Source organism: Epinephelus lanceolatus, chromosome 23 (assembly GCF_041903045.1).
Source record: "Epinephelus lanceolatus isolate andai-2023 chromosome 23, ASM4190304v1, whole genome shotgun sequence".
Classification (NCBI taxonomy): domain Eukaryota; kingdom Metazoa; phylum Chordata; class Actinopteri; order Perciformes; family Serranidae; genus Epinephelus; species Epinephelus lanceolatus.
The window spans coordinates 37,004,747-37,027,832 of record NC_135756.1 but is presented as its reverse complement, the minus strand read 5'-3'; positions in this window follow the sequence as shown (position 1 = coordinate 37,027,832).

Sequence of the window (23,086 nt, the reverse complement as noted above, 5' to 3'; positions counted from 1 at the left end):
CATCGCAGAGTTATGGAGCAGAGCATTAGAATATATACAAGCATGTTCAACAACCAGAAGCGCCTGCACCTTGAGGTATTCACAAACCTGAAAAACAAAGGGGTTACATGGAGTGTATTTGTGTGTGAGGTGAGGGAGGGGGAGTGAGTGAGAGGGATAGGGGGGGGGACATGAAGGAGGGAAAAAAATAGAGAAGGAAAGGGAGAATACTGGGTGGAGTATATGAAGTGTACATTCACACCCTGTGAGATTTTTTTTTTCTTTTCATGAAGTCAGTGTTGTGTTCATTATATATACATATATATCCATTTAACCACATGTACATACATATACATCTGCATATATACATACATACATACATACATACATATATACCAGGGCCGCATGATTAATTGCATTGCAATTGCAGGAATGCTTAATTATCTGTTGCAGGAGAAATGTGTCAGAGTACCAATTTGAATGAAATATACATACATATATTTATTTATTTATTTCAAGAATAGTGCAGCCCCAATATATATATACATGCATACACACGTTTTGGTCTTTTTTTTTAATTTTTTTTTTTTATTCCTTTTATGATACAATTAAGCTATGGTTCTACTTTGTTTTGTGGTTTTAGGGGCACTTATCTCACTTAGAAGAGCCATGGGGTGGTGGTAGAGTGGCGGAACAGCTGCCCATCTATGTGTAATTTGTCGACCACAAGAGAGGTCCTATTTCCCTTCTGCCTGTGCTCTTTTAAAATGGGATATAACACTTTCTGCCTCTCATTGATTTCCCTGGGGAACTGATCGTTCATACTGAACGAAGTGCCTTTTAGCTCTCATCCTTTACTCTTAACGAGCATTTTCTGCTGATAATGTTCGAATTTGGCGATGATAGGACGAGGACGCTGGCCTCCTCGGGGTCCGAGCCTGTGGACACGGTGAAAGGTGATGTTGTCTCCGTCGGGATCTTGAGGGCCGTCACCTTGAACTTTTTTACCTGGACTTCTGGGTTGTCTGGTGTGCTCTCCGGGATGCCAGAAATGATTAAATTGTCTCTCATACTTCTGGACTGCACGCCGAGGACAGTTTCCTTCAGGAGTTTATTTTCCTTTTTGAGGAGATCTACATCTGAAGTGACCGCCACTAAGGTGGAGCGGAGTTCAGTGTTGTTTTGCTGCAGGTCGCTAATCTGCTGGTAAGTGAACTCCAAGCTTACCTTCAGGTCTTTTATCTCCTGGTGAAGCATACCGAGCACTTCTAGCTTCTTGTTGACGGATTCCAAGATGCTAAATTCGGAGGATAATAAGTCTTGTGTATCGGTGGCTGAGTCGGTCTTCTTCCTCTTACTGGGGTTGTCGGCTTCCTCTTATTGGGGATGCCTGCACCATCAGCCACTCTGGCTGATGGTGCAGGCTAGAGTTGTCACCTGTTAGGTAATTATATTTGTTTGGCTAGTTTGTTGATATCTAATCTAGCAGCTACGCGCCGCCATGTTGAATCTCAAAATCCCACAGTGGTCTCGCGGTCTCACGCTGCCCTCTCTGGCTCATATTAGGAAGTTTTTCCAATAAAGGCTGTTAGGCTAGTCTCCAGGGAGGGTGGGTGACGGTCACAACCACGCATTATGGGCATAAAATACTTGACTGCAAGATTAACAGTGCATCAATCTTCACAAGAAGCTTACACCCTTTTGTGGCGCTAAGCTATGAAGACCAATGCAGCCGGGCTTTTGGCTCGTTATGCGATGGGCTTGCTCCAGGTTGGGCGGTGAAATATTCAAATCGTCCGCTATCCATTTCTCCATGAAAGAGCGGGGGTCAGAGCCTTCTTCTTTCTCCGGTATGCCCAGTATACGCACATTGTTGCGCCGGCTCCTGCACTCCAGGTCATCCACTTTAGTGGCGAGTAGCTTTGCCTTTTTTTCCAACTCCTTGCAGTGTGTTGATGTCGTCTTTGGCGGTGGATATGCGCTGTTCTCGGCGATACGCCCGCTGCATTCTTTAATGTCGGTTTGAACGTTTTTAATTGCTGACAATACACCATCCATCTCAGTATGAAAATCCTGTTTGAGGGATTGTATGGCCTTCATAATGTCTGAAATGGAGGGACTTTCCATGCTCTTATCGCTGTCAATGTTACCTGCCTGCAGAGGGCTAGCATCGCTTCCCTCTTCCAGATCTGTGCCCGGCACGTTGTCGTCCTTAAAACCTCCTTCGGTTGCCTTTTTTTGGTCTTTGCTTCCTTTCACATGTTCACATGTAGCACATCGGTTTACACCCTTCATGACACTTTTTATGCAGAATGAGATCGTTTAAGTAGTATTAATTTCAGATTTTGTAACGGAGCAGGTGAAGCCATGACTACTCAGCACGCTACCATAACCGGAAAATCAGTTCATTCTTGAGTCCAAGTGACAAAATTGCCAAAATTCCCTCAAGGCGTTCTTGGGAGATAGCAAGATTGAATGAGGCAGACAAGATCACAGAGACCTTTGACCTACAGACACCAAACTCTAATCAGTTCATCGTTAAGTCCAAGTGGACGTTTGTGTCAAATTAGAAATTTTTTTCAAAATATCGTGTTCAGGAGAATGGGACGGACGCACAACCCAAAAATATAATGCCTCTGGCTAAGGCTATCACTGGTGAGGAGCCATAAAAGTAATGGACGTAGCCACCATGACATCACCCAGTGGTTTGTGGACTCCCCTCCGCCTCTGGTTTGGCATTTTGGCTGTTGCCATCTTAGGTTTTTTGGAGCCAGAAGTCACTCAAGGTGATCATATTTGGATGAATGTAAACAGGTGAGTTATATAAAAATGAACCCCAGTGGATTTGGTTGAATCCATGGCTACAGCCTAACACCTTAAATTTCAGAATTCATCAGTCTGGTGTTTGGTCAGTCCCTCCCAGACATCTTCATACCTTTACAAAAACATTACTCATCTGTTACTGTCATAATCTTTGCCTTTCCTTCATTCCTCATGTGTCAGCTGCTTTCCCCCTCCCCTTTGTTTTTTGTGGTTCCTTGTTTGTCTCTCTGGGTCTGGGTGTAGCTCATCTAGTGCCAATCAACTCCTGCTGCCAATCTTCCTGCTCACCTGAAAGCCATCCACCAATCAGTTCCAGCAGTACAAATACCCCGGCTCTGCAATCCAGTGTCTGCCAGGGGGGTATTCCAGAAAGCGGGTTATGTGAAAACTCAGAGTAAGTTAACCCTGAGATGAGGGAAACTCTGAGTTATCCGTTCCAGAAAGAGAGGTAACTGAAACTCTGAGTCAATCACCATGGTTACAGACTCTGTGAACATAACCTGCTCGCTGACAGGTTTTCTTCAATAAACCCTGAGTTTTTCTCTGTCTCCTCCCTCTTGCACGCTGTTTCATTTCCTCATTCATTTAGTCCATGAAAGCTTGTATCGAAGCGCATTAATTAGCGGAGATTTACTGTCTGTCACAGTCTAAATCCTGCTGGATATTAGTTTGTTACTCAGGACTGTCTTACGTTAGGCTACTGAATTTATGCACATCAATCATTTTTTTGGACATCGGTTTTTGTCTTTACATTCAAATATTACACAGCGAGAATTCACCCTCAGCTCAGAATCAAACCTGTCCTTTTTATATTTATTATTTTTTATAACACTGTGCACAAGGATCAGACTGTCAGTCTGTTAGAGCAGCTCCGAAATTATTTAAATTTTAAAAATCGGTATGAAGCTTTAGACACGTAGTATCAATGACTAATGATCTCTATCACTGATGTCATTGGTCGCACTGATGGAACATAATTCCTATAGCCTAATATTGGGGATTATAGGTTAATATTTCTGAGTGAGCAATGGTGCAGCATTTCAGTGTCTTTAAATTTACTACATTTGTATCTGAAATAAAGTCACTGAATGCTGTTGAGTCAAGATACAAATAGATGTGCAACATTTTCAAATCTACTGTATTTTAACCTCAACGTCTTTTCAGGTGCAAATCACCAAACATATTATTACTGGGTCAGACTGTGAGTTTACAGTCATGTCTTTATGTCTTTGATCTATAGCCTAGCCTATATGTTTTAAATCTTCCTATTTTTCAGTTGCTGCCTCCTGTGTTTTTCCCCATCAGATCAAATCTGAACAAATATATTATTATATATTATTAATATAATGTAATGTAATATATTTACAGCCTGATACACAGTCAGATTCCATCACTTTATCTTCATTAAGGAAATGTAAGTCTGATAAATGATGAATAAACGGACAACACTGAATAAAACTTTTTTTATTAACTTTATGGTTAACTTATTTACACTTTCCTCGCTCTGACTCAGGCTCTTCTTTCGCTCTGCCTGCCTACCTCAGATCCACATTCACTGGTTACCCATTTGCCTGCCCTGTTTCTCCTGAGAGCCCAGCTTCAACCCAAGATATCCATTCTTGTTTTTTTTGTTTTTTTTTTTAAATAAATACACTTAAAACTCAACAGCTCCAGGTCCAGTTCTCTCTATTTCATATTACAGTTACCTCTATCTATTGTTACAGTTTGGAAATTTACATCATATTCAGACTTGTGAAAATTAACAGTTCACATGCTTTGCTTGGCAGCATCAGACACCCAAATTTGAACAACATTTCAATAAAATGGTTCAATCCTGCTTTTTTCAACTCAGGAACATTGCAAAAATCAGACCATTATTGTCAGCCTCTGACTTAGAACATATCATTCATGCCTTCATTTTTTCCTGTCTTGATTACTGCAACTCCCTTTTCACTTGCCTTAGCCAAGCTGACCTGTCACATCTTCAGCTTGTACAAAATGCAGCAGCTAGGCTATTAACTAGGACTGGCCGTAGATCCCACATCACTCCTGCTTTAGCCTCACTGCACTGGCTGCCAGTGAAGCTCAGGATTGATTTCAAGATTCTTGTAATCACTTAAAAGGCCTTACACGGTTTGGCTCCTGCCTACTAAGCCCATATACTACCAAGCGGTCACTTAGGTCTTCCAACCAAAACCTGTTAGCCATACCATGTGCCAAACTAAAAACCAAAGGTGACTGTGCTTCTGCTGCCCTGGCACCCAGACATTGGAACAATCTCCCCATTTCCATCAGATTAGCTGAGTCTGTTGACTGTTTCAAAAAACACCTAAGAACCTACTTTTTTAGAATGGCTTTCTCATAACATTTGACAAATTCAAGTGTGTGCTCTGGGTGATGACTGTATGCTTGCTGTGCTGTGTCGTATGTGTGCGATGTCTGTATGTGTTCTTGAATGTGTCTTTTATGTTTTTTGTGTCCTCTTTTTTTGTGTCCCAATATCAATGTAAAGCACTTTGTAACCTGCGTTAAAAAGGTGCTATATAAATAAAGTTTTACTTACTAACTTACTTACTTAACCACCCTCCTGAAATATATGACATCACAATGGGGTCAAATTGCCAGACTCTTCACATTTCTTGTTCTTATGTGTACATGTAAATAAACATTATTTTCTCTCAGAACAAGTATCTCCTGATTGAACTGCATATGCAGCTGATAGAGTCATTCGAGTTTTGTGTTTTTCATTAGTGTTTATTTTGCTCTGGCTGGTGGGTGGTGCTTAGTTTTGGCTCAGTTGTATCTAACATAACAGCGGATCACCAACTTTCTCTTGTTACAGCTGAGCAGCGCAGATGCTGGATTGTAAACGCATGATGGATGACAGCTCTGAAACAAACTATTTTATTCTACAACTGATGGACAGCAGGATGGCACTGTGACATTAAACCTGTGCCTGTGGTTTCTCATGATTTCAAAACTAATTCCTTCCAGCACAGGTGTATTTGGGTAATCAGCTCCAAATTTTAGTAGCAACAGAGCAGCAAGTCTCACTTTGACCACAGAGTGAAGCAGCTCGTAGACCTTCTCCAGAGGAGCGGTGGTCTTCAGAGGATGCAGAAACTCCAGAGCCTGGTAGGCAGCCAGCAGTTCTATGGCCAGCACTGCAAGACACACACACACACACACACACACACACAATCACTGTTCTTATACTGCCAGAGACACATGCTGTGGACCTGTGAGGATTTGTGGTGTGTCACCTTGCTCCACATGCTCCACCACTCTCAGGGCTTTGCAAGCAGCCCAGCAGCCCATAGACACATGGTCCTCTGTGGCTGCACTGGTGGACAGGGAGTCAACGGAGGATGGGCGGCACAGATCCTTACTCTCTGAAACTTTAGAAATGGGCAGTTGGGACAGTTAATACAGTTAATGCATGTATCAGATTCATTTTGCTAAGCATAATAATAATAATAATAATAATAATAATAATAATAATAATAATAATAATAATAAATCGGTTTTATATAGCGCTTTTCTAGGTACTCAAAGACGCTTTACAAAAGAATACGCACAGAATCAGGCACTCAAACAAAACACTCAATCAAAGGACACTCAAACAAAACACTCAAACAAAAGGCAAGTAAACAACACTATAACAAAGGGACCACATATTAAGAGAAAGAGCGGGTGGAGGATGAAGGGGGAGGATTTTCAGATGCTGTAGGAGATCGGTCAGGTATGAGGGTGCAAGGTTGTTTAGGGCTTTGTAAGTGGTGAGGAGGATCTTGAAATTGATGTGTTGTTTTATGGGAAGCCAGTGAAGTTGACGTAGGATGGGAGTGATGTGTTCTCTGGAGGGGGAGTGAGTGAGCAATCGGGCAGCCGAGTTTTGAACATATTGCAGTTTTTGAAGAACAGTGGTAGGGAGGCCATACAGGATGCTATTGCAATAGTCGAGTCTGGTGGTGATGAAGGCGTGAATGAGTGTTTCGGCGGCTGAGGAGGAGAGAGTGGGGTGAAGCGTGCAGTGTTGCGGAGGTGGAAGAAAGATGTTTTGGTGACATGGTTGCTGTGTGACTTGAAGGAGAGCGTGGGGTCCATGATGATGCTGAGGTTTCTGACCAGGGGGGAGGTAGTGACAGAGTGACCATCGATGCAGAGTGAGAAATCCTGGGAGGTGGGGAGGATGGATTCTGGGCCAAAGATGATGATTTCTGTTTTATTGCTGTTGAGTTTTAGGAAGTTGTGGTTCATCCAGGTTTTGATGTCGGTGAGACAGTCGGTAAGGGTAGAGAGAATGGCAGGAGTAATGGCTGTGGTGGTGATGTAAAGCTGGGTATCATTGGCATAACAGTGAAAGTGAAGACCATGGCGGCAGATGATGTGACCTAGTGGGAGCATGTAGAGAATGAAGAGGATCGGGCCAAGCACTGAGCCTTGAGGGACTCCGTGTGAGACAGGGATGGTGTGGGATTTGTGGTTATTGATGGAGATGTAGTGGAATCTTTCAGACAGGTAGGAGGTGAACCAGGAGAGGGCGAAGTCAATGATGCCAATGGATTGCAGACGGCTGTGGAGGATGGAGTGATTGACGGTGTCGAAGGCAGCACTGAGGTCGAGAAGGAGGAGAATGGTGAGGGAGCCGGAGTCAGAGGAGAGTAAAAGGTCGTTTGTAACTTTGAGTAGTGCTGTTTCAGCGCTGTGGTGGGTTCGGAAGCAGGATTTGAATGTTTCATACAGGTTATTGGAGAGGAGGTATTGCTTGAGTTGTGTCGTGATGGCTCTTTCCAGTAATTTTGAGAGAAATGGGAGGTTGGAAATGGGTCTGAAGTTGTTGGGGTTGTCGGGGTCAAGGCCAGGTTTTTTAAGGAGGGGGGTGATGGCAGCGAGCTTAAGAGGTGGGGGAACGATGCCAGAGGTAAGGGAGGAGTTGATGATGTCCGTGATAAGTGGGCGAGAGAGGTGAAACAGGCTTTGACGAGGTCAGAGGGTATGGGGTCCAGGGGGGAGGTGGATGATTTTATGGTGGAGAGTATTTTGGAGATGTCCGCTGTGGCTATGGGTGAGAAGAGGGAAAGCCTCTGCGGCTCCCTGGTCTTGGGGTCTGGGCGCTCCTGCGGTCTTGGGGTTCCATACCGCCCCCCTTCCCCCGCAGGGCTGGCCCTGGACCCTGGTGATGGTTTTCATAAACACATTGGGAGGGTTCAAATACACGCGTGCATGTTCGATACTTCAGCTCCGTGACGCATCGCAAAGAACCGATGGGATCACTCCAAAGGGGCCCACTTGCTTCTCGAACCTACCACACCGCGCTGGCAACTCTTCTCTACAATCGGGCTTTCCCCCTCCACCAAGACTCTCACATTTTTGGTGTTCAGTATAGACTTCTCTTTTGTTTTTGTTTTTCAGTACAGTATAGTAGACATGTATATGTTTATTTTTGATAATCTGCATGGAGCACAACCACCTCAAGGCCACAATACATCAGCTACACTGCCTGTTTCTCCCCTGTTTTTTTTTGTTTGTTTGTTTATTTGTTTGTTTGTTTGTTTTTCCTCCTTCTTCTCCGCATGCACTGTCACTATATAACTCAGGACTAAGCACCTGCCCCCTCCCCCTTGCTTGTTTCCTTACTTTCCCCTTGACACACTTTGGTGTATCACGGCCCTCTCTGGCTCATATTAGGAAGTTTTTCCAATAAAGGCTGTTAGGCTAGTCTCCAGGGAGGGTGGGTGACGGTCACAACCACGCATTATGGGTATAAAATACTTGACTGCAAGATTAACAGTGCATCAATCTTCACAAGAAGCTTACACCCTTTTGTGGCGCTAAGCTATGAAGACCAATGCAGACAAGTAGGAAAAAAAAAAAAAAAAAAAAAAAAAAGAAGAGGGAAAGCCGGTGGTTAGGGGATGAAGGAAGTGGGGGTTCCGGGTTGGGGGTGGTGGCAGAGGAGGTGGCAAGCTAGTTGTGGATGCTTTCTATCTTGGAGTGGAAAAAAGATAGGAAGTTGTTGCATTTCTCCGGGGTGAATGAGGATGATATGTTGTCCTGGGGTTTGAGGAGTTTATTTATGGTGGAAAACAGAGTGCGTGGGTTGGAGGATCCAGAATGAATGATGCCAGAGTAGTAGACAGAGCGGGCTTCATTGAGTGATGATTTGTAGAGGTGCATGTGCTCTTTGTAGGCGAGGGCGTGTACTGTGAGACTGGTTTTCTTGCGTAGTCGTTCTAGTTGTCTTAGTTGTTTTTTGAGTTTGTGGAGTTCCGGGATGAACCAGGGGGCCAAGTGAGTAAAAGTGACAGTTTTGGTTTTTAGGGGGGCCAGTTGGTTAAGGCAGGTAGACAGTGTGTTGTTGTAGATGTTGACAAGGTCCATGGGGGCTGGATTTACAGGGAGGGTAAGGGCGGAGAGAGTGTTCGATATGCAGGTGGAGAGAGAGACTGGGCAGGTGGACTTTAGGTTGCGGAAAGTTATTGTGCGGTCCTGTTTGGGTTGGGGGACGGGAATGTCAATGACAAGTGTGATGGCCAGGTGGTCGGAGATGGAGAGGTTGGTGCTGGAGATGTTATGGATGTGGAAGCCAGTGTCCATGGTTGTGGGTGGGAAAGTTGATGTGTTGGGTGAAGTTGAGTAGGTCCAGAAAGTCCATAGCATTTTTACAGTCCGGGGAGTCAGTGTGGAGGTTGAAGTCGCCGAGGAGTAAAACAGATGGTGAGATTGAAGACAGTGCAGTGATGAATTCTGAGAGATCTGATAGGAATGATGGATTTGGGGAGGCGGTAGATGGTTGAAATGATGAGAGGTTTAGGGCTGGGTAGTTTAAAAGCCAGGTGTTCAAAGGATGGAGCAGCGGGCGGGGTTGGAGGTCTTGATGGTAAATAGCAGCAATGCCCCCTCCTCTGCCCTCAGATCATGGGTTGTCTATGTAAGAGTATCCAACAGGGGTAGTTTGGTTAAGTGAAAGGTAGTCCAGGGGTTTTTGCCAAGTTTCATTAAGGCAGAGAAGTTGCTTGTCAGTGATAAATTCGTTGAGAATAAGACTTTTATTGTTGAGGGATCTTGTGTTGAAGAGGGCGAGTTTAAGGTACTTTTGTTTTGAAATTGATGGGGCGGAAGTAGGGATTGGGCGGAGGTTGAAAGTGTTCACGCTGGAGTTGTTCTGATGATGTGTGTTGTTGTGATGATGCAATGAGAAAGTGAGGGAGCCGGTGTGTGAACTGCGGTGCGACCACAGCGATGGGATACTGTTTATAGCGGTGGAACTGTATATGAACTTGCGGCGGGAGCCTCGGTGAATGTAATGGGGACGGAGAAGAAGTTGAGAATTTTTTAGTGTGGTGATGAGTTCAGTGGAAGGAAGCATTTGGGGAGCTAGCTGGCGGAGCTGCATGGATGTGTAGCGAAGCGCCATGGCCAAGGCCGCGAGGAAGCAAACGCCGCTGGATGTGGACGGTGGCTGCAACAGGTGAAGAGGCAGAAGGTGGAACAGGATCATCAACCACAGTGGCAGATGGAGAGACCAGCCCGCCTGGGCCCATCAGGTTGGAGGCCAGGAAACCAACGTAGCCGTCCAGCTCAGGGAGCCAGCGTTAGCCAGCTACTAGTCGGCTAGCTAGCCTGCTCAAGTTGAAGGCAACGGTCCTAGACAGCCAGGGGCTAACGGCACCGAGACAGGTGGAAAACCTGCCCGGATCTCCACCCTCAACTGAGCGGTGATGGAAGATGTCCGTCAGATGGGAGCTGGGTTGGCTCGAAAGGAAGGCAGCAGTCCCAGCCAGATGGAAGACGTCCGTCAGATGGGAGCCGGGTTGGCTCAAAAGGAAGGCAGCAGTCCCAGCCAGAGCAGAGGGCCAACGTAACTGCACCGGCACAGGTGGAAGCCTGCCCAGGTTTACCTTCGACCAGGTTACGGCGATGGATCCTGCAGTGGAAGTCCTTCGACACCGATAAGTGTCCAAGCTAACGCACAGAGCACCGAGGGGGGTTCTGAGGCAGTAGCCTAGCACCACCGTGGAGGTTTGTTTGAGAGATCCAGGTAGGTAGGTAAGTTGTCCGTATTCCGTTATGGTCAGCCGATTGACAGGCAGATTGAGTGGTAGCTAGCGAAAAATAGCAAAAGCAGCAGAAAAAGAGAGCAAACTACTTAAAACTTAGAGCGTTCAGAGCGAGAAGCGAGAGCCAAACGTGCCAGCATCCTCTCGCCATGTGTCATGTTTTCAATGTATCTTTTTGTGTAAGGTATAAGGTATAAGGTCCCCAGCATGACTCAAGCATCCTTCTGCATGGTGATACAGTTGGCAGGTGAAGTTGGTAGAGAGAAAGTAGTTCCTACATGAAACTGCCCACATCAGAGGCGGACTGGCCTTCGGGAGTACCGGGAGTTTTCCCGGTGGGCCGCTGCGTCAGTGGGCCGGTACGGCAGGACTAAGGAAAAAAAAAAAAAGACTTTCGGCGCAGCTGGGCTGGCCTTTAATATGATAACCAATGTTTACAGTTTCTCAAGTGTCTGGCTAATCAACATTGGCCCACATGGGTGTGTCACACCCCTTTCACCTCGGTCCTGGGGCTGTTGGCCAATCACAGCCGAAGGCCGAAGTCCTCGGTCCCTCCTCCCTCTGCATCTGTCAATCAATCAATCAATCAATCAATCATACACACATGCAAAAACGGAGAAGAAACGGAAAGGAGGAGCGGAGAAGTTGAGAGACAAAAAAAGGCAGGCACTACAGGCAGATGCTGCCAAGTGTCAAAAGTTGACACATTTATTTTCTGCTGCTGCATCTCAAGCAGGACCTTCAGCATCCGCAGCAGCACCTGCAGCTCTCGCGTCGCTGTCTGCAGGAGGAGGACAACGTGACCGGGAGGGGGATGCTAGTCAGGTGAGGCAGCTGTAAGCTAATGTGATAACATTATTTGACTAGCTTGTTAACTTTTAGCACAACGCATGTAGGCTAGTTTGGCTGTCAAAACGTCATTATTGTGTAACGTTACTAGAGCCAGACAGAGCTCAGTGGCATTAGCCAACATCAGCATGGCTAAGTAACTAATAAAATAGCTGAACATCTGATCTAACATTATCTCTTGTGTAACGTTATTTCCCTTGAGCTGGTGAGCTAAATGCTGCTCTGCTGTATATTACTTCGCTAATTCATCAACATTAAAATGAATGTCAGTTTTATTCTGTTTGTGTGGGTATTGTTGGATAATATAGAAATTGAGACAGGCTACATGCACTGTGAAGGGGAAATGTGTATTAATGTGTTGTTCTTAAAGTGTATTATTTGCAGTTTATAAAACTTAAGCTGTACTTATTCAGTATATACTTAAGAACATGTAATTGTGCTTATCTGAAGCACCATAGGTTAATGTGTTAAACATTTTTCTATATAAATGAAATATATGTATACTTAAAACATAAATATCAAACAACACGATGTAGGAGAATGTTCTTCAATACATGTAAGTAAATTTTGACATTTAAAGTGCATTTACTTTATGTTAACAGTAGGGTTACAGAATAATATGTTCACTCACATGCAGCCTACATAAAATCAACTTAATGGTGACTCAGATGATGTATACTGTTGGTGTTTACTTTTCAAGATGCTCTCTTTTCACAACAATTGGAATGTTTTGGATGAATTAAAGCCTCATCTTTTTGAAGCATTCAGACAAGACCATCATAGCCTAGTGATGGTGTGATGAAGCCCCGTGAATGTGTCGAATCTTTCTGGCGGATTGCTTCGCCAAAAGGCCGATCACACAAAGCCCCGTTTAACAGCTCATTTAGGAGTACTGACATTTGCTGGTCATTTGATGTACAGCAGTCCTACTGTGATATTACATGTGGGCTACATGCCAGTGGATCTGGCATACACATAATGATGCTTAATGATGATGATTACGTCAGAATCCCCTTATGAGGTATTGTAAAGCCAGATGAAATGAATCTATCCTGAACGTGGTATATCAGTAAAGTGCATACACACACACACACACACACAAATGTATATATACATGTGTGTGTGTGTGTCCACATGTGGTATATCAATAAAGTGCATACACACACACACACACACACACACACACACACATAAATGTATATATACATATATATATATATATATATATATATATATACATATACATATACATACATATATGTGTGTGTGTGTGTGTGTGTCCGCAAAAGGTTAGAGTGCTTGTGTGACTGGGTCACTCAATCCTCGATCTTCAGAATCACCTCGGATCACGCAAAACACTTTATGTATTTCCCGACTCGAATCACACAATGAGGCAGTCACGTGATTCCAGAGAAACGGGGCCTCGTTTGTCTTTGGTCATGTGATATCCTGAAAAACGATACGGGCTTCGACACGGGCTTCATTTGGACACGCCCCCTTTGCTCGACACAGGCCTCGGGACTGCAGTATCAGCTGTAACATCACTATCATAGCCTTTTACTAACTTTTACTAAACCTGGTTTAGAGACCATTGTGTACTTGTGAATAAAACACATACTGTATAGTACATTACATAGTACACTTTTTCACCTGTGTTTACTTATCTGCTGCAGAAATTGCAATTGTAAGGTGATGATATGTTTATTATTATGTTATGATCATTATTAGTGTGACTTACATGTTCACCAGTCTTCACACTATTAAGCGACTATTGCAGACTAACTATTTTAACTAACATTAAAAATATTACATATTTGTTCTAATCAAGGCCTCAGGTTAAATGATATGTCATTATCCCTTCAATAATGTTTACATGTATATTTTTTTGTCTCCCACATATATGTGAACATATTTGTTCCACCACTAGCATCCGCAGGTATCATCCACCGCCATCATCCACCACCAGCATCCACCGCCATCATCCACCACCAGCATCCACCGCCATCATCCACTGCCATCATCCACCACCAGCATCCACCGCCATAATCCACCGCCATCATCCGCTGCCATCATCTGCCGCCAGCATTTGCTGCCATCACTCACCGCCCCGGCCCCTGAGTGGGCCAGTCAGGTACTAAATTCCCGGGCCTCTTTTTTGCCCCAGTCTGCCCCTGGCCCACATCAAGGTGTGTGGATTATCGTGAGTAACCGCGTCATGATTTCTGGAAAGAGTAATTGATGTTGATTTTTGCAAATGTATTTTTTGACACTTTGAGCACCACAAGCTGAGTGCCATCTAGTAATGCCATTAGAGACCTTCATTGGAGTGAAGGCAGACATCTCTAAGACCAATAGCTCTAACGCTCTGAAACTAACACTAAAACTATCTAGTTTAATATATAGCACTACAGGTCAGAGGAAAAATAAACATTTTTAAGTTGGATTGGCTTTTTGCACCTGGGAGAGAACAGTCACACTGCAGTTTTTTGGCTATTTACCCCATCCCCACGACCATGGATGTATTACTGAACAGGCCTCCCAGGCAGACCCAGGGGCTCAAAGTGTCAGAGGCCCCATGGCCTTCACCAGCAAAATGTCACTCAAATTAACATATAATGACCGGGAGGGGCCACAAAATGACTATAAAGATGCACTTATGGTTATAAGGTGACACAAAATGAGTACAAAGACACACAAAATGACTACAAAGACACACAAAACAATAACGTGACACAAAACAACCACAAAGGCACACAAAACAATAACGTGACACAAAACAACCACAAAGGCACACAAAACAACCACAAGGAGACACAAAACAACTACAAAGACACACAAAACAATTATAACATGACACAAAATGACTACAAAGTTTAAGTTTATTTCCTTTATTAATCCCCCTGAGGAGAAATTCAGTGTTTTCACTCTTGCTTGTCAATTACACACAGGTCCGAAAGACACACACATGCACAAACAGGACCTATACATGCACAAATTGGAGAGATGTCAGAGTGAGGGGGCTGCCCTTGGTGAGGCACCCTGAGCGGTTGGGGGGTTTGGTGCAAAATGAAAAGAAAAGAAAAACAAAATGACCACAAAGGCCCAAAGTTACCTCAAAGAAATGCAATATTACCTCAACAAGATCCAAAACATCCACAAGAAGTCATAAAATGACCCAAAGAGACACAAAACCACCTCAAAATCCTAACCTAAAAAATCAAAATCCTATCCTGTGTGTCTTGCTCCTGTGTAAGTGAGTTGGTGGGGCGTTTTGCAAAAGTGTGCCTAGAGGCCTATTGTCTCATAATACGCTCATGCCAATGACACATTATTATGGATCCCATTGTGTGCTTTGATTGGCTTGGTATGATCACATTGACGTGTCAAGGTCCTAGGTGGTTAGGATTGGGTCTTGGTTGGGTCTAGTATGACACAGGACACCCAGGAATATACCCTCACTTGTGTATAGCCACATCAGCTATTTATACCCTGGTTGTAAATAGCATTTTTCGCTACAGACATCTGGGTGCTCACCTATGAAATCATGCTATATATATATATATACATATATATATATATATACATCCAGGTGTAGCCACATTGGCTGTTTTACCCTGGGTGTATATATTGTTATTGGCTACAGACACCTGGGTGCTCATAGCATCTACCTTTTTGATTTTGGAATGAACTGTCCCTTTAAAGGCTGCTCTGACATCTTAAAGCTGAGTTCTTGTCAAAAAAATGCAACATCCAATCACACACATGGACAAAAACTAAAATAAATAAAGGTGAGTAAATGTCCACAAAGATGGGTCTAAAGCCGTTTCTGTGAGTTTAGGTCACTTTGAGTTCTTATACCTGAGATAGTAAACAGGAACCATTGGAGCTTTGAACACCACAGTTCCCATATATACAAACAGACAGACTTAAGGCAGCAGCAGTGCAGTGTGTCATCATGAAGCCAGAGTTTAGCCCTCCATCCTGGACGAGGAAGGCAGGCAGTTCACCGAGGGCCGGGTTCACCAGCATCTCAATCCTCCACTCACTTTGTGCACACCTATGGCCAGGTAGTCCAGCGCCTGAAACAGCAGAGTCACACTCCATCCAAAACTTTACTAAAGAAAAGCAGGACAAGCCAAAGTGGAAGGGGGTCAGAAGTGAGGTTTTTAACTTTTTTTAAATGACCAGACTTTTTCACTGTGTCATTGACTGAGATTGTGCTTGGTGTCCTGCCAAAGCTGCCAGCAGGGTATGAAACATTGCCAGACAAAGACACAATTTACAAGCATTTAGCTGCTGACCCTTCAGAGTTTTCTCTCCTCGAACAGTGTGCCAATCCAAACACAGGTCAGGAGGAGATGGAGAGATAGTCAAGGATAAAGGACAATAGATCAAGCACAGATCTCATTAGTTAGTTTATGGTTAATCTCTCAAGACAGATTCTGCAATTTACATTGTAGAATCCGTCGGCAGCCCTGTGTGAAAGATGACTAGAGAGGGGGGGAGGGCGGGGCTTTGAGTTTGAACGATGCTGTGCTTTAGCCAATCACAATGGAGGGTGCGTGGCCGAGACATGCAGGTGTCCCCAGGAAATGTGTACCTACAGAAACCGCCAACCTGATCTCACAGAAATACGTGAAATGACCACGACCTCTTAACACCGCATTCCATGGTGGCAGAAAATATCGAAAATTAGCGGACATCTTTACTTTTTCTTACCATAGTTCATCTAGGTGGAGTGTAATAACTCGTTCGGCTTTACTTGATATTAAATATATTCAGTAGATATATCTTTTTAAAACCTTATTTAGAGCCCTACTTTGCAAATCAGAAGAACTACAACTATGTTGCTGATATGTATCAAACTGCATGGCGCGGTCCCAGGGAATTGTAGTTTTTTAAAAATCTAAGTGTTTTTCCCAGATTTGGAAGTTGTAAATATTGAATTGAGAGTACACCGTGGACTTTAAGGGGATGGTAAACACATTTGTGAAATCAGATTTTAAATATCTAATTTCTAAATGGGTGAAAATTAATTTTATCCATATTTTATCCATATCTGACAGCACCCACAGTTGTTGACTACACTCACATGATAGCTGAGGTCAAGAGCTCTCTATAACAGTTGGTCCCATGTCTGTACCCCCTTTCGTTGCTGAGTTATAAGCCCTCAAACATGCACTGAGGTCAAGGTTCAAAGGTCAATGGCTGAAAGCAGGAGCCATGTAGAATCTTCATACTGACATATGTTACTCTCCAGGTTGAGACCTTTCCAATGATGTATTTGGTTTAGCTCTACGACAAAGTTTAGATTTTTTCATTTTTTGGACACAAGCCATGCCAGGTGTAGTTTCACAAAGCACTTTGAAGGCCCAGTGTATAAAATGAGTTTTGTTTGTTTCTTTGCTTGTTTTTATCTGTTTTACTGTAGATAGTTACTAAAATGAGTCATCCTCAGACAATACAATACTACTAAAAAGTAAAACCAATAATAACAATAATGAAATAAGCAAAAATAATATTAAAATTATATTGAAATGTTAAAATCTATTTACAGAGTGGAATGGTAGCCTAATAGATAACTTAGATAATATTTATTATTGTTTAGACACTTTATTATTGCTTAGATACTATTTAGCCTATTATTGTATTTAGTTTTAGCATGTTCTACTTTTGAGTAATTTCCGAGAAGTTATGATAAAAAAAATAAAAAATTACAGACTATAGGAGACAACCTCTTCAATGTCTCACGTCAATTAATTAACACGATTTGTCGGCTTTTTATAATGTCTTTTTTTTTTTTTTTGCTGCTGTCTCCAGTTGAGAGTGGTGATTTGCTAAATACATTCTACAATAATAATTAGATTAACATTTGGTCTATAATATTGTTGGCTATATTACGCATTTTAATTAAAAAAAAAAACAGAAGAATAAAAGAAATAAACACCGAAATAATTACTTTTTTTTATTGATACTCCTCTCTGACACACACACACACACACACACACACACACACACATTGAACACGCGATTGAATGAATGAATGAATGAATGAATGAATGAACATTGGAAGTAGTTCAGCCGCAGTCCCGCCGGCTGGCTCACATTGAGATTACATTTGTTTTTTATTACTAACAAAATGTTTTATTTTGACCGTAAGAATGGTTTCGTTTTCAAATAAATATTTGGAAACGAAAATATGCTTTGGTGTACTTTTACAGAGTTTTGCAATATGTATATAGTCTACCTGTATCAAAATGTATAATTTTCAGCAGCGGTTTGTGTGACAGCTGCCATGGTCGGAGGTATAACCAGCGGGGCAGCCGCTGGTTCTGTGGCGCTGGCTTGGGGTCCACTCTCCCCTGGTGGAGTGGAGGGTGGCCGGGTTGCCAGGGGCAGACGGCTCCATGTGATGGTGTTTCCTCTCTGGTTCTTCCATGCTCAGCCTTATTTTTATCTTCTTATTTATTTATTTATTACTGGCGTTTGGATTCAGTTACAGCAGACGGATTGCAATCTGAAATGGAATGAAGCCCACAGACGGCGGACAGCAGCTACAAAACAGTAGTGGAACGCGCCCCATCCGCCCACAGCACAATGCTCTTAAAGCCCTACGCTATCAAAAGCTGGCAAAATACATTTATTTTATTTTATGGCCTTGACATTAACCTGTCATATTGTTGAGTTATCAAGGACACTTCCGCGTTTTTGTGTGTATACAGGAATGTTAAAGATATCATTGAGGAAAACGAGGTTGACGTGACGTGATTGAATCAGGGAATCCGTGTTTCCACCACGGGAGAGGACCCTAATTGACTTTACATTGGCATTGTTTTCGTGGTGGCAGCATGTAATTTCAACCCATTACGTGCTGCCACCACGGAATGCGGTGTTAAGAGGTTGTGGTCATTTCACGTATTTCTGTGAGATCAGGTTGGAAACCGCAAGCTCTGCATCCATAGCGAGCAATCCACCCAAACCGCCGTCTCGTCAACGTGAAAAAAAAAAAAAAATTTCCAGCGGATGTCTTAGTTACAACATGATTGAGGTAACTGGAGTAGTTTCATGTCGTATCCAACAACGGGAGGCTTTTAACAGATGATGTCCCGCTTTGCTAACTGTCCCTGTCAGCTGCAGCCACTGATGCTTTCTAAACATCGTGATTTCCCATAACTGAATAAATACCACACATAGCAACACAAAACTGCTTTGCTAGCTCAATCATGTTGTAACTAAGATATCCGCTGGAAAAAATATTTTATTCACGGACCGTTTATTGAGTTATTACCTTATTTTTATACAGTCTATGGTTATTACAGACACCGCTAACGGCTAACGTTAACAGCTAACGGTTAGCCCAGCTAATCTACGATGTTATTATTGTTATTTACAAAACGTGCACTCAGAAATAGTAACGTTTGTTCAGTCATTGTGTTTATAGACTTAACAAACATCAGATTAGTCTACACGGTGATATAGTGACGTGAAAAATGTGATATATAGCTAAACTCTGCTGGTTTTCTACCCGAAGTATTTGTAAACAACACAGCGATTCCCTGGGGGCACCGCTGGAAGTGAAGGGCATGATCGATCGCCGAGGCCCCTGCAATTCGTTAGTCGAAAAACTCCGGGCTGTGCCTCCAGAGGTAAAGGAAGAAAAAACTTTCTTTTTTTTTTTTTTTTACCGATGGATTTCCAGATTGGTTTATGGTTTACCTTTGCTGGATACTCTCCATGGAAATTCCCACCAGATACCGTCTCTGCGGTTTCTGCAAACACCAGCTGGAGATAAGTTAAGGGTTTATAAAGAACCAGAGTCAGCTGTTTCTAATGAAACCCTGCCGGCTTGTGGTGAAACATTTATATTGCTGGAGGAAAATGCCCTTAATGACATACTGAAAATAACTGTTAAATGAAATGTGTCAGGAATATGGAGCTTTTAGGAATTCATTTTTATGTAAATACTCAATTCACAACGACAACTGCAACTTCCCTCATCACAGCTAACGCAGGTAACGCACGTAAATCGAGCGTCCTGCAGAGCAGCGTCACATCTCCCTGACCTGCCTTCATAGAAAGCCAAGTAACAGTAGCGTTTGCCCTAAACCAGCGGCTCCCAACTGCTGTGTCATGGTCCAAAAATGTGTCAGTGGCTCATTCTAAATGGACTGTTAGTGACTTGCAAACGTGTCAACTTTGTAAAAAAAACACACTTTTTTTTTTTTATTTTGAAGTGCTGTTTCCTGCGGTAGAGTAAGTGACTAACAGATAGCTACTCAACAGAGACAGCAAACTAGCCAATTGCAAGTATGCAGCAAATGTATTAAACTGTGTGGACACTGAACTAATGGCTAAGGAGAAATCTGGACCTGTCACAGTTCTGCTCCTCTGCTAACCTAATGCAGTACTTTTCCATTTACCCCACCTCTGCTCCACTCTGACTGCCAGCCACACCCATCTCATCAAGGCAACTCTGCTCACCTGCCCACTCAGTCTGCCACCTAATCAGTCACTGACTGGCTCAGTATAAAGACTCCTGCTCTCCGCACACTCACTGACAGATTATTCTTATACCTCATGCAAGACATTCCAGCACTCACTCTTGGCTTAATTTCCCGGTACCGACCCTGTTCGTCCCGACCTGTCTATGCCATCTGTTTCCCGGTAAACTCACCAGCCTTCTGTCCCTGACCACGAGTTCGGCCTTAGCGTCTCTGGTTTCTGTCTGCCTGTGGCTGTGTGGTGTTTTCCTGCTACAACGTTACAAAGTGAGTGTTCCCACCTGCTGTCAGTCGCCTGCTGTGAGACACCACACATTGCCTTGTGTGTGTGTCCTTCTGTTACTTACCTGTCAGCTCATTCTGTGGGTCCTGAACCCAGAAACTGTGTAGGGGCTCTGCGCCTGAAGAATTATTTGTCAGCTCATGTTCATGTTGCCTTGTATATACAGTAATAAAAGTCATTACCAACTGTCTACCTGCCTCTGAGTGCTGCATTTGGGTACAATCACCACCCGTTACAGTACAGTCTGGCCAGAAATGTACCTAGCGCACTCTCCCTCTCAGTGGAGCCACCACAGAAGGATCAGAGATCTTGGCTTACGTCACTCCTGTTCAGATGTCGGGGGTCTCGGCGGGTGCCACTCCTGTTACGGCGTCGGGGGTCCCGACAGACGCAAATCCTGTTTCTGCTTTGGCAGGCTGGCCAATCCCTGCACCCAGAGTCCAGTCGGCGGTCCAGCCAACCCCTGCACCCAGAGTCCAGTCGGCGGTCCGGCCAACCCCTGCATCCCTCTCAAGTCCCTGTTCCTGCCGAGCTGCACCCCTCTCAAGTCCCTGTTCCTGCCAAGCTGCACCCCTCTCAAGTCCCTGTTCCTGCTGAGCTGCACCCCTATCAAGTCCCCGTTCCTGCCGAGCTGCAGCAGCCTCAATCCCTGTTCCTGCCGAGCCGCAGCAGCCTCAAGTCCCCGCTCCTGCTGGGCCACAGCAGCCTCCCGGCTGGCCTCCAAGCCTGCTCCGCCTGTCACGTCGGCCTCCCGGCCAGCCTCCAGACCTGCTCTTCCTGTCACGTCGGCCTCCAGATCTGCTCCACCTGTCCAGTCACTCTCTTGGCTGCCCTCAAGATCTGCCCCTCCCATCTGCTCTGTATCCTGGTCGCCCTTCAGATGGCTCTATCCTCCTGGGTGGTTCTGCTCAGATGTCAGGCCCTCAGTCTGTCCACCCAAGGTTCTCTGCTCCGCCCCTGTCCAGCCCTCTGGGCCTTCTGGCAGAGGTCTCCTGCTCCACCCTTGATCAGTTCCCAGACCAACATTTGATCCAGACAGACGCTGAATTGCTTTCCCACTTTACGTGTCTTTATAAACCAAAACTCAACTTGAAATAAAGTTTACTTTCCCCAGACCACAACTCTAAGAATTCATTTTAACAAATCTGACATGTGGTTTGGTGCTGTACAAGCATGCACACAGAGTGCAGAGAAGGACAGGGGGAGCGTGGAACCGCAGCTGCTGCACACGTCTGTTTTCTGGGATTCTTATTTATATATTTCATTAATAGACCTCAAGCATGTACAATGTGGCATTGTTTTCTTTGTTTTTACCTTTTTATAAATAAATGTACAAAGTGAATGTGTTGCACTTGCTAGGTGTATATAAAATAGATCTTACTCAGGCCTCAAGAGCATTTGTGGTGCCAGTAGACAGACAGAAACCTCCTGGCAGGAGAAACAATTCTTATGTGCCCTTTAGTCCCTGGCCCACAAAATCTCTGTGCATGGCACTGCAAAATGCTCTGGCCACCAATGCCAATATCAGTTTAAGTGTACGCTATATTTAAAATAATTTCACTGCTCACCGTACTGTCAGACAGCCCTTTACATCAGGGAACTGAACTTAAAGTGAAACTTGCTCTCTTCACAGTCAGACTCGTGCTGCACACGTCTGTTTTCTGGGATTCTTATTTATGTATTTCATTAATAGACCTCAAGCATGTACAATCTGGCATTGTTTTCTTTGTTTTTACCTTTTAAATAAATAAATTAATGTACAAAGTGAATGTGTTGCACTTGCTAGGTGTATATAAAATAGATCTTACTCGGGCCTCAAGAGCATTTGTGGTGCCAGTAGACAGACAGAAACCTCCTGGCAGGAGAAACAATTCTTATGTGCCCTTTAGTCCCTGGCCCACAAAATCTCTGTGCATGACACTGCAAAATGCTCTGGCCACCAATGCCAATATCAGTTTAAGTGTACGCTATATTTAAAATAATTTCACTGCTCACCGTACTGTCAGACAGCCCTTTACATCAGGGAACTGAACTTAAAGTGAAACTTGCTCTCTTCACAGTCAGACTCCATTAACAAAAACAGTCATTTTACCTCTTAAGAAAGGAGTTGATGAACGACTGCTGCCTCGATCAGTTTGTTTGTTTGTTATTTTGTGACTTTGGTGTTTTAAGGGGTTTATTTAGATTCACCAAAGTCGCACAGTAACACAAACTAACTGATCGAAGCAGCGGTAGATCAGCAACTCCCATATTCTGCGAGTTAACTGTCCGACTGTTTTTGTCAATGGAGTTTGGCTTTGAGGAAGGCAATATTAATGGCTTCAGTTCCCCATCGGAATGGGCTGTCTGATGACAAGGTAAAGCAATTAAAATCTTATCAAAATAGCGTACACTTAAACTGATATTGATTGTTTAGGTGTCTAAAACTTGCTTGTCTTGCTGCTGCCCTTGTCCACAGCAGTACATGGCTTTGCTTCTGTGCTGGCACTTCTGCTTGCTTCCCTGACCTGGGGCTGTGCCAACCACCATCTCCCGTGGGTAATACACTGCCTATGGATAAATACCTCATACAACCCCACTCAAAAAAA